The 13,776-nt window shown below is 44.2% G+C and overlaps 1 protein-coding gene across 1 annotated transcript in view; it reads left to right on the top strand.

Annotated features, from left to right (window-relative positions):
* TRIM9 (tripartite motif containing 9) overlaps positions 1-13,776 on the top strand; it is a 120,106-nt gene that overhangs the window by 11,095 nt on the left and 95,235 nt on the right. The gene's annotated exons all lie outside the window — the stretch shown is intronic.

Raw genomic sequence — 13,776 nt, 5'->3', positions numbered from 1 at the left:
ATCCAGGCTCGAATTTAATGGAACAAGGGATAACATCCTTCTTTCTCTGAGGTTGAGGGGGGTGAAGCATCAGGAAGGATGGGCTGTCATTTTTTCACAACTGACTGTTTAAAATTGCTTTTGCAATTTTCCACTCATGACTCTGAAAACACAGAGCAGATTAGGAGACCGATCCAATTCCTGTATACTCAGTGAAAAGACTCCCACTGATTTCAATAGAAGTTGGATTGGGCCCTAAGTTATAGGTTTCAAGTTGGATTTTAAGTGGTGATGGGCTTTGTACTGGTGATCTGCCCAGGAGAGAATTTCATCTTCCCAAACATGTTAGTGGTAGCCCTCGTGTCTGATGGTGAATCTTTGCCACGGCATCGTCTGGGGATCTCAGGTGGGGACAATTTTAATGGCTCACAGAAGCAAAACAAGGACCCCCACAAGTGACACTCTAATCTTTAATAGGCTGTCAGTAATGAGTGGCTAATTGACTAATGTGTGATCTGCATATCTGTTGATCCAGGATGATGTTTGAACAGATGAGGCAAGTGATGCAGGGAAGATATAATCTTTTATGAGTCATGAAATGAAAGTTATGATGAACTGAATTTTGTGCCTGCTGCTCCGCACATCTGTACAAAATAGAAAGTGAATAATGCTGCCTACACGCTAGTATCTGCCTTCGGGGACAGTAAGAGTCTGAGCAGGCAGCAGAGTCAAGGCACTGAATGGAAGGCAGTATTATTAATTAATTAACTTACTTGCCTGGCCTAGCTTTATGTCATCTGCTGGAGAAAGAAGCTTTTGTAGGAAACCATGTTCTTGTGACATAGTCAATGTATTGTCGCCTGCTCTAGAGGGATTCCTTTAACATATGATGCCGATGGGAAAGATCTGAGGAGTTGCTATGCAAACAAGGCTTTTTTTCGCATTTGCCAATTAAAGTATTTGCTGCTGAAACAAGAGTGGCTGGAATTGCTCAGCTTTGCTGTTGAAAACCGGGCACTTTCCCGCGCCTGAGCATTTTACTAGAATCCCAGTGCATCACTTTCTGCATCACTTGTCAGCAGCATCTCTGGCCACCACCGCCTCTTGTTTCTTGCTTTCCAATGGCTAACTTCACTCCCCATCCCTTTGTTTTTCTTTCTCATTCCTGGCGGCAGATACTCAGCTGATGCAAATGAGAGCAAATCCTTGGAAGTCAAAGAAAGGCCAAAGTTTTATTGAGGTCAGTGGAGTTAGGCCAGTTTATATTAGCTGGTGATCTGGCCGCTCGCTGATGATCTTTAGTCTTGCTCTGCTTAAGTGGCTGTTGAATATGGTTTGAGGTGGTTTTGTTCCAGCTATGCTGCAGTTAACAGAATAGTATGCACTCAGGAATAGCTAATGAATCAATGCCAATTTAATACATCAAGTTTTATAGCACAGTCTGGGGGACTTTGTGCTGTTTTTGATGCTAGTATAAGTCCTCCCAAATACTTGCAAATGAAATTGGACTCCAGGCCATATCTTCAAATGGTGTAAATCAATACAGCTCCTCTGACATCAGTGGCACTGATTCCTAAAAGAAGTGGAGCTATACTGAGGATAGGACCAGATGTGGATCTAGGACCAGATTTCAAAAGATCTTCAGGTGCAGGGTGATCAGAGAGCCAGTGTGAAAAATTGGTACAGGCGGTGGGGAGTAATGGGTGCCTAGATAAGAAAAAGCCCCAAATATCAGGACTCTCCCTATAAAATCGGGACATCTGGTCACCCTATTCAGGTGTCTAAAGGTGCAGACAGGTGCCTATGCACTCTGGAAAATCTCACTCTAGATGCCTAGCTGCATCTTTAGACATCTAGATACCTTTAAAAATCTGGTCCAAGTTCCTTGTTTTTAATGGAAAATGATTTTCAGCCATTTCTGTAAGTGGGGATCCCATGAGCCTGATCCGTCTCACACTTACGGCAGTGTAAATCAGGAATAACTCAGTTGAAGTCAAAGGAGATACACTAGTTTTCCACCAGTCTAAGTGGGAGGTGAATGAGACGTCCTGTCTTTATATTGGAAGCTGCAGCAGGTAGCACTGTGTCCTTTGATTCTCTGTATTCCAAGGATGAGAGAGCAGAACATTTAGCATGCAGTGTAAACATGGCACAGGGTATTAAGTAAAAGATGTTAAAGTGAAAAAAATGTTGTTTATATTTAAGCTTCACAAGGTGCTCCGTGAAAGCAAACAAAGAGTGTGTACGCCTGTGGAGTTCAGCCAGGAACGCAGTCCCCAGGAGATTACACATCTGTTCTGTGCTCTTTCTTCTCACTCCTCAATAAAAACCAATCCCCCACGGTTAGAAGGGTCATATTTTAGAGAGATTGTCTCGTTTATTAATTTATAGTCCTCCATTCTGCAAAGCTCCTGCCCTTTACACCCCTCTGTTTGAAATCTCAGTTGTGCATAGATGAAAATTTGTACTGTATTTCCATGACATTAACCACATGTGGTTAATCGTTTAACCAAAGAAGAGGGTTGTTCGAGGGGGAAAAAAAAAAGAAAGGACTAGTCTTCAGAGGCTCTGAACTTTCTTACAGGGCATATGCTTTCTAGATATAACAAACCATTCTGAAATATTTGCATCTTTTTTCTCAGAATCTGAAGAAGCGTGACATTTGACAGAACACGGTAGCTATTCACATGTGAGCCTTTTTTTTTTTTTAAAAGTCATTTGCAAACTGGGTAACGGCTGCCTTTCGAGCATGTGCCTTTTAAAAATGCCTTTTTCTCGAAGGGAATCATGTAAAAATGAGGCTCACTCCCTTGTCACTACACTGCTAAAGCCAACGAATTGCAGTGTTGTTATAAACATAAAATGGACAACAGTTTTGTTCCAAGTTTGATTTTTGATGATGGCTAAGCCTTCTCCTGTACTTAGGACTTTCATTTTTTCTTTGCATTATTCGGATTGTTAGATTGCCTTACTAACAGTCCAGCTCATCTTTGCACTCATGCAGAGGAAGAACTATGTGAATAAGGCAAGTAGTTAACCCAGACCAGACTAATATAATTAATCCCTGACAAACACAATGCAGGTAACACTGAGGCTTACATATTTAAATTCCAATTATAGTGAAGGATCTACATGATTTCTATTATGTAGACATCATGAGGGAAAGATACTAAGCTTCCTGGGCAATGGAATATATAATTAGGCTTGGAAGGATTAGATTTTTATTCATAAATGTTGGTAAATGTCAATTTCACTGTACAGACACAAACTGATGAAAAAATATTTCCACCAATAATAATTTACAGATAGGAAAAGTAAGAAAAATGCTGCTTGAAAACTCATTAGAGTTTGATTTAAGGATATTTATGTTGTATATTTTGACATGTGATGTTGACGATTTTTGTGTTTTAATGGTTATAAAGCTTTTAACTTTTTGAAATTCAGCATCTGCTGTCATTAAATCATTGTTGTTTGACCCCTCCATTGTCTGACCCATCCATAATTTTGCACAATTGGGAAACTTTTAATAGATTAAAAATAGGGGAAAATGTTTTAAAATGATTATCACTATTATTCATCAAAATTGTAAAAAAATACAAATCAGATTCTGCCACGCCTATATAGAGGCATTGGACCCGATTCCCACTGATGCTAGTAAAACTGCATTGGCTTTACTCAAGTTCTTTCTTTTTCTTGACCCCGTTTCCTGTAACTTAGGCCTGACCATTTGTCCAGCGTTTAACTCTTTACTCTCCTACAGCCTGCAGTGGTGTGGGGCCTGCGCTATGTTAGCCATAGCTCAGAGATAAGAGCTCAGATCCTCGGCTGGTGTAAAGTGGCAGAGCTTCATTGAAGCAAATGCAGCAAAAATGATTTACTTGGGTGGAGAACCTGGCTCGAGTTTTTGAGTGCCTGCTGTGGAGTTCCCAGTCTGATTCTTAAACACGGTGCCTGTTCTCATCTGAGGCTGACTCTTGCATTTGAGAAGCAGAGGAATCACGTATTGAAGTCTGCTTTGAGCAGTCCTCAAAAATCATGGGCCAAATCCTCAGATGCTGCAACTGGCTGGAGCTCTGTGAACAGCGGCGGAACCATGCTGTTTGCACTGGCTGAAGGTCCCTGTGTTCAAAACCTTGGCATTCAGTTCCATGAGTCCTTTTTCAACAGGCTGACCCTTCAGCGTATAATTTTTTTCTTCTTGTCACGGGTCTCTGCTGCAGGATTGTATAGGGTGTGCAAATTAATGAAAGCGTAAGGTTGCTTTAGCAATTAGAGGCTGAATTTAAGCCATTGCTCTTGAGTGTGTAGCTACCGCTGTGTTCCATCCCGTGCTTAGATCCTAGATTCTGCTGTGATGAAATCCCTCTGTACCCCTGATATTATAGCTAATAAGAGCTTTTGGTGTGCTTCAAAGAGAGTTAATAAGAATTTAAATCAGACCTTAGATGAAGTGAACACTGCATGTGTTTCAGGGTTTCTCTCTCTGAGGATGGATGTAGCTTTTGAAAGCACTGCAAGGACGTTTGTACCTCTCTTTTACGATGATATTGTTCCAAGCACAACATCAATTCCTTGTAGTCGGAGCTAAATGAGCAACTCCATAAACCTGAGCAGCTGGCCAGTGAATATTTCGTCCCGCCATTCTGCTGTCCTAGTAACATATGCTAGGAGATCAGCTCGGCCAAGGCATTCTTCCTATTTCCCCACTTTCCTCCTCCCCCTTACCTCTTGACCTCTGCACACTGCTCACTCAAGTCAGCTGTAGGCTAATGAGACCACATTGCTTTCCTCTCACCCCTTCTCACTCCAAGCAGCCTGTGTTAAGACAGTCATGGCTTAGTCTACCAGTTGCTGTTGGCATCGATTCCTTTGAGCCAGTAGGCCCTGCACTTGGGAACAGTTTTTAAGGACCTGCAGAAGCAGCCCTAGAACACAGATTTGACTTGCATACTAATTGTTGTCAATAAAAAACTGTGGCACCACTGCATGACTCTGATTTTAGACTGCTGTCACTCCATTGAAATGACAAGCTGGCATGTCATGGTGGTGAATCAGGCCTTGAAATTGCCAGTGTTCTATGTCGATATATAAGGATATCGATGCAGAGAGCTAGAGGGATAGCTCTGGGAGCAGATTCACTAGTGCAATTTGTGCTGTCACAAAGCCCCCATTAGCTAGATTTAACCAGAGTGGCACAAAGCAGCTAGAGAATACTGGTGACGCTGACTCTCAACTTTTGTACCTAGGTTGATGTGTCAGCAATATTTATAGTTGCGCAAGAATGGGGCCTATGTAACCATTTCTTTGACCCCTCCTGAAGATCCTGGAAAGATCAAGGCTGGGTTTTTGATTCAGGAACTGTGCTGGGATTGACAGGATGTGGGTTTGATTCCCTACTTTGCCACAGACTCCCCGTGTGACCTTTGGCAAATCACTTAATCTCTGCCTCAGCTTCCCGCCTGTACAATGGGGGTATAATCCTCCCCTTTGTTTGTCTTGTCTATTTAGCTTGTAAGCACTTCAGAGCAGAGGCTATCTACTACTCTGCCTACATTCAGCATGTAGGGCAATGGACCCAGACTGGTTAGTATTAGTGTTATGTAAATTAATATAATTATTATAATGGACCTAACATACTTGTGTCGTACATTTTCTGAAACAAGCTTCCATGTGACTTGGCAATGACCTTGTTACTCCAAGATGCTGTTTGCAATCCTTTCTCAGAACATACCCAGGGCTTCAGCCGAAGAGTCTAAAGCATGCCTCTTCAGGAAAGCACGTAAGCACGTGCTTAGCTGTAAGATGAAGTCACTGGGACCCAGGCACACGCTGAAACACTTCCCTGAATTTAGGAATCAGAAGAGAGAAGTTGGTCAGGTTTATGGACGTGGATACCATCTTGGGCTTGATGCACTTCTCATAATTAATGATAATAATAATCAGAATGGCTATGTAGCCCCAAACGCCCGTTATTTCCCTGTCCCTCTTCCGCACTTAGTCCTCTTTCTTTGGCAAGATCCAGCAAAAAGGGGCAGAATATGCACTGGGAATGTAAAAACAAAACTGAAGTCTTTTCAGCCTTGACGGCAGTTAAGCCCTAATTTTACATTCTGACAAAGCAGTTGAAAAGCCCCAGAGCACTGTTTTGCTGCTTGCCTGTAGTTTTTCCAGCTCCCTCTTATTCCTTTTTTAATTTACAGACATCTCTCTGGAAAAGGAGCCAATTTCCTGTTTCCAGTGAGTGGAAAAGGTTCTCATTTGCCTCATTGTAGGAAATGGACTGAAAACTCTCCCAAGAAGACAATACTCAACTTCATGGACTCCATGATAGCCAGGCCTAGCATTCCTGTCTTCTGTCCCATGAAAGCTCTTGTTGTGTCTCTTGTGATCTGGTTTATGAGCTGAGTTCTCTGGGAATGAAAACATGGATTGGAGCTTGGCATAGATTTATATGCGGTGCATCTGCCAGTGATCCAGTGCCCACGCCCAGGTGACGTTTTTCATCTCTGTTTTTGTTTGTTTTTTTTCCCCCATAATGCAATGTTTAGAAATCGTAATCAGCAGGAAATCTTGTAATAAGGAGGGCTTTGTACCCAGTGTTATCACAAGTTTCAGCCTTTAGCTACATAATAATGTGGAGGGGAAATAAGCCCTGACTCCTTTTCTCTTCAGTTCGCTAATGGTAGATGATAGCGTTGATTGAGTGTGACCGGCAAGAAGCTTTTTATTGCATTGATTGTGTAGCGGCTGCTGTTTATTGTGTTGCGTTTCTGAAGACACTAACAGATGACTGATTGGTCAATAAATCTGCGACAGATTGCTGGCTAGAATCTCTGTCGATTTCTATGCACCATGTCACATTATCAGATGGTGATGGATTCTGTCTTTGCAAGAAGCTAAAAGACACTGCCTCTCTCTCTGTGTGGTAGCTGTGTGGACTGGCTGATTCACTCAGCTTTTCTCTTCCCTTCTGCAGGCCCAACAGAAGTCAGGAGTTGTGAAGAGGGGAAATTATGAAGAGATTTATTCCCTTCTAGTCCCTTCCTACCGCACTGGCTGCTTCCTTTCCTCTCTTCGTAATGGCCAGCTCGTGTCAGACCTTCTCAGAGCTGGAGCTAGAGATAGTGTCGTCCAGTGGATGGATGCTGGCGTCCAAGTTGAGAGGCTTAGGTTTTATTCGTGGCCAGTGACTTTCTTTGAGCTTAAGGCAAGACAGCTGGCCACAAGTTTTCAAAAATGGCCTCTGATTTTGGACACATTAAAGAACAGACTAATTTTAGACTGGAAAAAAAAAAAATTTCCCCCCCAAGATAAAAGTGTCGTTGCCTCTTTCCAGAAAGTGAGCAAGGGAATTATCCTGCTTAGAAATGGGCAGAAGCTCCCATAAAGGTGCTCAGCCAAAAGTCGATGTTTTGTCTGCAGTGCGTCTTCGTAATGCATTAACATAGTAACAAACCTTAAAGAAAAGTGACAGCGAAGCGACGTGTCCGGTTTTGTGAGGTTCTGGGTTTGATTGTCGATGACAGATATTAGGGTCACTACTGTGACAAAGCTCTTCCTCGACCTCGGTGGGTCCAGCGCTTCCTTCTAGCGGTAGGTCGGGGAACTGCTTCGCCCCTAAGTGCTCTTCCACCCTCTAGTGGTGGGGGAGGGTAATACAGCCACTCTAAGATGGCTGCTCCCTGCTGGGTCCTGGTCCTGTCTCTGGTTCTCAGAGACCCTTGGCTCTTTGCTGGGGCTCCTGCCCCTCCAGTGAATGGCTGGCGGGGGGGAGGGTCGGTCCCACCCTTGACTCCGGGCCCCAACCCAGGGACCCTACAAGTAGCAGCTTTGTGCTGTGGCTTCAGGAAAGCTGCTGGCTTCCCTGCGTTACTTTCCCCTGCCCCTTGACTTAATGTCCTTACCCTGCTCGGACAGGGGCCCTTCCTGGCCTCCTTGCCAGGGGAGGCTCTTAACCCCTGACAGCCCCACTGGGCGTGGTAGTGCCCAACCAAATGTCCAGTTCTAGCTTCCGCTTCTGGCAGGGTCTTTTCCCTCAGGCCTGGGAAAGGTCCTTTGCCCTCTTCGGCAGGGTTTTTCCCTGCCCCAGTCTTTGTACTGCAGGGTTCTCTCCAGCCAGCGTCCTGCTCCTTCTCCTAAACCCTCCTGGTTTCTGACAGCGTCTTGCCTGCTCGCACACTCTGGTAGCTCACCTCACTCCCACAACTCCAGCCGCACCCTTTCTCCGGAGGGGAGGCTTTTCACAAGTCCTGGGCGGGGCCTTGATTGGCTCCAGGTGTGTTAATTAACCTGGAGTAAACCCTGCTCAGATACCGGGGGAAAGGGACTTGCTGAGCCTGGGGCTGAAATATTGGCCTTCTAGAACTCTCCGGTAGCCATCCGGTCTGACCCTGTCACACTATTATTTATCGCTTTAGCTACTATTTAGCTTCTGCTTCAGCTGATTACAATTTCCAGTTATTTGGTATCTGTCCAAGTACTACAATTACTGTAGCTATTCAGTAAATATGTGTTTACAGTCTCTGCAATACAGGGAACAGGGTTTATTTGTAAGGTGTAAGGGTGCTCTGAAAAAAAGACAAGGTGGTAGAAGTATATTTATATGCAGGTGCAGTTTGTATAGACTACAGGCCAGATTGCCAGCTGGGTAAATTTGATATAGCTCCATTGATTTCACTACATAATCGTGAGGCTCTGAAAATAAACCAGGTAGAATTTCTGCAAAGACATCGTCCTGTGGTGTAAATTGGGGTAGCTCCAGTGGTGTCACCATTTTGTTTCCGTCAGGTACAATGAGATCCACGTCCTGCCACTCATACAGAAGTGGACGCGGTATGCCACACTTCCAAGATGTTCATTTCATGCACCACGCAGCAGTGGGGTAATTGTAAGAGAAGTTTCTTTCACTGTGTGGTTTTGGAGTGGGACGTGTACAGCAGCTGTATGGGGCTGTTTGTTTTAATTCTTAGGTCTGTTTGCAGCTGTAGGGATTAATGTCAGGGGAATGACACTGCACAAGGAAATTTGTGGCAGTTAGCACCAAATAGTCTTTCCACAGCAGCAAATGCACAATGTGATGTGTCCTGAGGGACGTGGGAAAATGGTGTGTCACCACTGTAGCGATCTGCACCTAGCAGAAGAAAAGAGACTCCTGGCATACGCCATGTATTTGCCATCAGTAAGGTTGTGTGATCGCTCTCATGAGGCTCGTGCTTTCCATGATATTCCTGGTTTTTAAAAAACATTAGTTTGTCCCATTAGGACTTTTGCATGCCAGGGGCGGGGCAGCTGGGTGGACTGGTAAGCAGGGGGGTCTGAGTAAGCCAATGTGTGAGTAAGAGGACAGATGGATCTGTAAGCACCCAACCCTGCATCTTGGCAGTGGGTTAGACTAGGTGATCCTTGCCGTCCTTCTAAGCCTTTGATTCTATGATTCTAAATGATGGGTAATTATGCAGGCAACTGTTGTGTGCAATCTATGATTCTCATGATTCTCAACCTGTTTACCACCGTGGGCCGCATTTGCAGCTCTCTGTGTGTTATTTGGGCTGTATCCACACAATATATATACTACCTGTATGGCCCTGAGGATGTCACATGGGCCGCAGCTGTGTGCCGATTGGGTCGCTAGCGGCCCGCAGGCGGAGAACCACTGATACAGAGATGTGAGTCTTGACGAGAAGGCCGGCTTAAATCTCACACTGGTTTTACACCATTGTAAACCCGACGACTTCAGTTGTTGATACTGGAGCTCTTCAGTGCATACCACTAATGTTGAGAGAAGCGAAACCCGTGATCTAAATGAACTCCCTTAAAAATTAGCATTGAATCGTCTCTGAAACTTCTTTGCAATATTGGCCCAGCGGTAGCACATTAATATAGTGCTTTATATGTTCAGAGTCCTGGACAAATGTTAATTTATACATCACGGCACAAGGCAATGCTCTGATCATTATATATCTCAACGCAACTCATTTTACCAGTGTATAGAAATAAGAACGAAAAAGGATTTCGGGTCAAGATTTTCAAAACTGACTAGTGACTCTAGGTGCCTCAATGTGGCCTGCCTTTCTGAAAGGTGCCTGCCTTCTGTAAATATAAGGCACTCCCACATGGACATCCAAAAACCAGACACACTCAAAAGAACTAATCACATCCGATAATTTTATCCTTAATCTATAGCACGGAGACTACAGGTTATAAATAGCTAATCACTATCCAACATACAATCCCAGTGCCATACACAGCACATTACTGAACATTTTATCACCCAGAAATCCCACCCAGGTACCTCAGCTTTTCCATTCAATTGAACATAGAAATCTCCTGCCTGTAGATAGCAATTACTCTGTCAAATAAAGAGAAGAGGTGCAGAGCATAAAAATAAATAAGGCGACTTTATATTTAATAGCAGCGGTAAGACAAGTCTAATCGGAAAAGAAGACACATGAGAGCACAGTGTATATTTATTCAGTTACCACATGCTGAGCAGTTATACCGGTGACTTATATGATACTTTGCTTTATCATTACCCAACGCCTCCACTCGAAAGTTTCTCTTTCAAACTCAAGAAATTATAGTAACAATTGAATGCACCCAAAATTATATATGGCTTAGTCCAAGTATAATGAAGTTTATAGGATGAGATCTACACGTGGTGCAAATCAGCATAGCTCCATTGACTTCAGTGAAGCGGTGTTGATTCACACCAGCTGAGCATCTGGCCTGTGGCATGCTGCGTGTTCAGACAGGTGTTTACCAAGGATTCTGAGCAGTCCTATAGCTAAAGGCTGTGCGGGGTTTTTAAACCTCCAGTCAATATCTGGAAAATCAATGTCGTTTTATTACAATCATCTTTTTTTAAATGGACCCTTGGCGTTATTTTGAGCCCACAATTTGACTGCTCCTAAAATACCACACCGAGCCTCTAGAGGACTTGTGTCTACACTACGGTATTAGGAGTGACAGAGGTTCAAGACTCCCATTTCCCGGGCTGCCTCTAGAGTCCAGGGCAGAGCTAAAACAAGCTGGAAATTACTGTAAGAACCAGTCCAAAGCCAGAACTCAGAGACCAAGGGTTTGTTTTTACTTTCAGTTTTGGCTGTCTCCGAATAATTATAGCTGCGTTACTACTGCATCCTTCACCATCGAAAGCCAAGATACTGCCAGTCCTTCTCCAAAGATCTTACTCGTTGTGTAAGACACAGAATAGACTGGGTGCACTGGTAAGGATGAGGGCTAAAAATATCAAAATACTTTGTTGCTGCAGTCATTTTGGGACCTCATTCAGCAAAGAACTTGGTACCCAGTTCGGGAACGTACTTGAGCACACACTTAACTTTAAGTGCTTGCCCAAGATGGACGTATGCACATGCTTAAATAAGATGTCTTTTGGTGCTACCCTGAATCGGATGGAAGTAAGTACGTGCCTGTGTGCTTTCCTGACTTGGGGCCTAGATTTGTGTTTAACTTTTAAGCATGTGATTAAGTCTCATTGATGTAAGGGCTTTGTGCAGAGCCTGTGTGTTTAAGTGCTTTGCTGAATCGCGACCTTGGTTTGATTTGGAGTTAGGAGCAGGCACTGCAAATACATGTTTTGGCCTTTAAGCTCAGGTTGGTGCAAACGCTTTCTCAAGATATTCCACAGCAAAACTGCCTGTGATGGCTCAGGGCCTGCAGCATTGTTTACTCCTGGAATTGCCACGTTCGCAGTAAGCTGAGCACGTTTTGCTGCTCTGTATTTAGTGCGTTAGCTCCCCCATCCCGAGGAGGTGAACGGGATTTCAGAGCGAAAGGACGGGCGTGGGTAAGCTCTGTTAATTAGCTATGGTTTTTTCCCTTATGTATTTGATATTGGCAATAAGTTTAATAACAGCATAATTAAGACACGGTCAAAATCTTCAAGGATCAAAGCTCCCAACTAATTGCATGCTTTGGGATTTCTTTTATGACTTTGGAACTTCGCGAGGCATGTTAATGTCAGAAACCCCGTCGGCCCAATCCGGCAATTTACAAAGCTCTTACTTTTCAGAGGCTCCTCATCTATAAGAAGGGCTACAGCTTTGCCAGCACCTCTTCATCAGCACATTCACATTCGAGATGCCTTTCCCAGACCCCCAGAATTTTAAGGAGTAGCCCCTGAGTTTTTCCTCTGATTTTTCTTCTGACTTTGCTCCACACTCTTTGGGAGCGAACAGGCTAATATATTTTAGTATTACTTCCAAAGTCATTGTTATGCTTGATGGATATTTGTGGTTGGCTTTGGGATCCTTGCTTTTATTCCTTTTGATACCTTTTTATTACCACTCGTAGCTGTAGCATTGTGGGAGCATCTTGGAGTCCCCCAGTCACGGATCCAGGCCCCCACTGTGCTAGGCACTGTACACGCATGGAAAAAAGAGATGGCTCCTGCCCCGAGGAGCTTACAGTATAAGTCTAAGACAAGAGACAACAGCTGGACGAAGATGGATGGGGGACTGCAGGGATACAACGAGACAGCATGACAAGCAGTGACCTCAGCGCACCAGTAGCCTAACTGTTGTCAAGCTTTTGGTAGGCATCATGGCAAAGGAGTGTTTTCTGGAGGGATCTGAAAGAGGATAATGGGGTAGCTTTGCATACAGTTGCAGGGAGTTCCTTCCAAGCGTGAGGGGCAGCAGAGAGAAAGCATGAAGGTGCTTGCTTGAAAACAGGCAGTGGAGGATGGCAGGGAAGGTTGAGCTGAGGAGGGAGTCGACACTGTGATAGCATACGAGAGATGATGGTTAGGGTAGGGATAGGCCAGGAAGTACCTTGAAAGCAAAGACAAGTAGCCTGTGTTTGATATGATGGAAAAGAGGGAGCCAGTGGACGGACACCGAAAGAGGGGAGGTGTGGTCAAAGGGACAACCTGGGAAAGTGATCTTTACAGCAGCATTGTGACGGGATAGAAGTGGGGCAACATTGCGTTTGACAAGGCCAGAGAAGAGGATGGTGCAGTAGTCAGGAGGAGAGAGGAGCGTCTGGACAAGAGATTTAACTGTGTGGATGGAGAAGAGCGGCCCAGAGCTTAGGTACATTGTGCCTGGCTTTACGTGTACTTTTCAGTGGTCGTTTGTGTTGCGAAGGACTCTCTGAAGTCAATGGAGCTACTCATATGCGTAGAGATAAGCACATGAATATACCTTTGCAGCCTAGGATTCTTTATAGGGATACAAGACTCCTCTGTTGTTTATTATTTGTATTTCCATAGCACCTAGGCGCCCTAAATCAGGATCCAGGACCCCTTGTGCTAGGTGCTGTACAACCCCAGAACAAAAAGACAATCCCTGCCCCAAGGAGATTACTATCTACGTATGAGACAAGACAACAAATGGATCCAGACAGCAGAGCACAAGGAAACAGAGACCAGATTGGTCAGTGCGACCGACAGTGGCCAGTTAATTCGTTCGTATCTTAAGTGCTTGAACCCCCTTTGGAGGTGCAGAGTAATTACTGCTGAGCGGTAGGTATCATGTTAATCAGGACATAAAAGGAATTGGAGTTATCCTTTCTCTGACCTATGGGCTGGACAGATGAGGTCCTGTAGGGAAACCTTAGGGAAAGCCAAGAATGGGAAAAAAGCTTGGGCTGAGATTTAAGTTTCTCACTCTTATTTGAATTCCCCAAAAGGCCACGCCCCAATAAGGGGTCGATTTGGATTGTGTATAGCTAGATAATCTCCTTTAGCCTTTGATATAATCCAGCAGCCAGCACCTCTTTATTCAAGGATGAGTCCAGAATGCTTGGGATGTTGAAAGTCTGTCTGGAAAATGGGTT

This window comes from Emydura macquarii, unplaced genomic scaffold (assembly GCF_026122565.2).
Source record: "Emydura macquarii macquarii isolate MOO-44397 ecotype Brisbane River unplaced genomic scaffold, CSIRO-AGI_Emac_v2 contig_1551, whole genome shotgun sequence".
Lineage (NCBI taxonomy): Eukaryota > Metazoa > Chordata > Testudines > Chelidae > Emydura > Emydura macquarii.
This window is presented reverse-complemented; position numbering and strand designations above follow the sequence as displayed.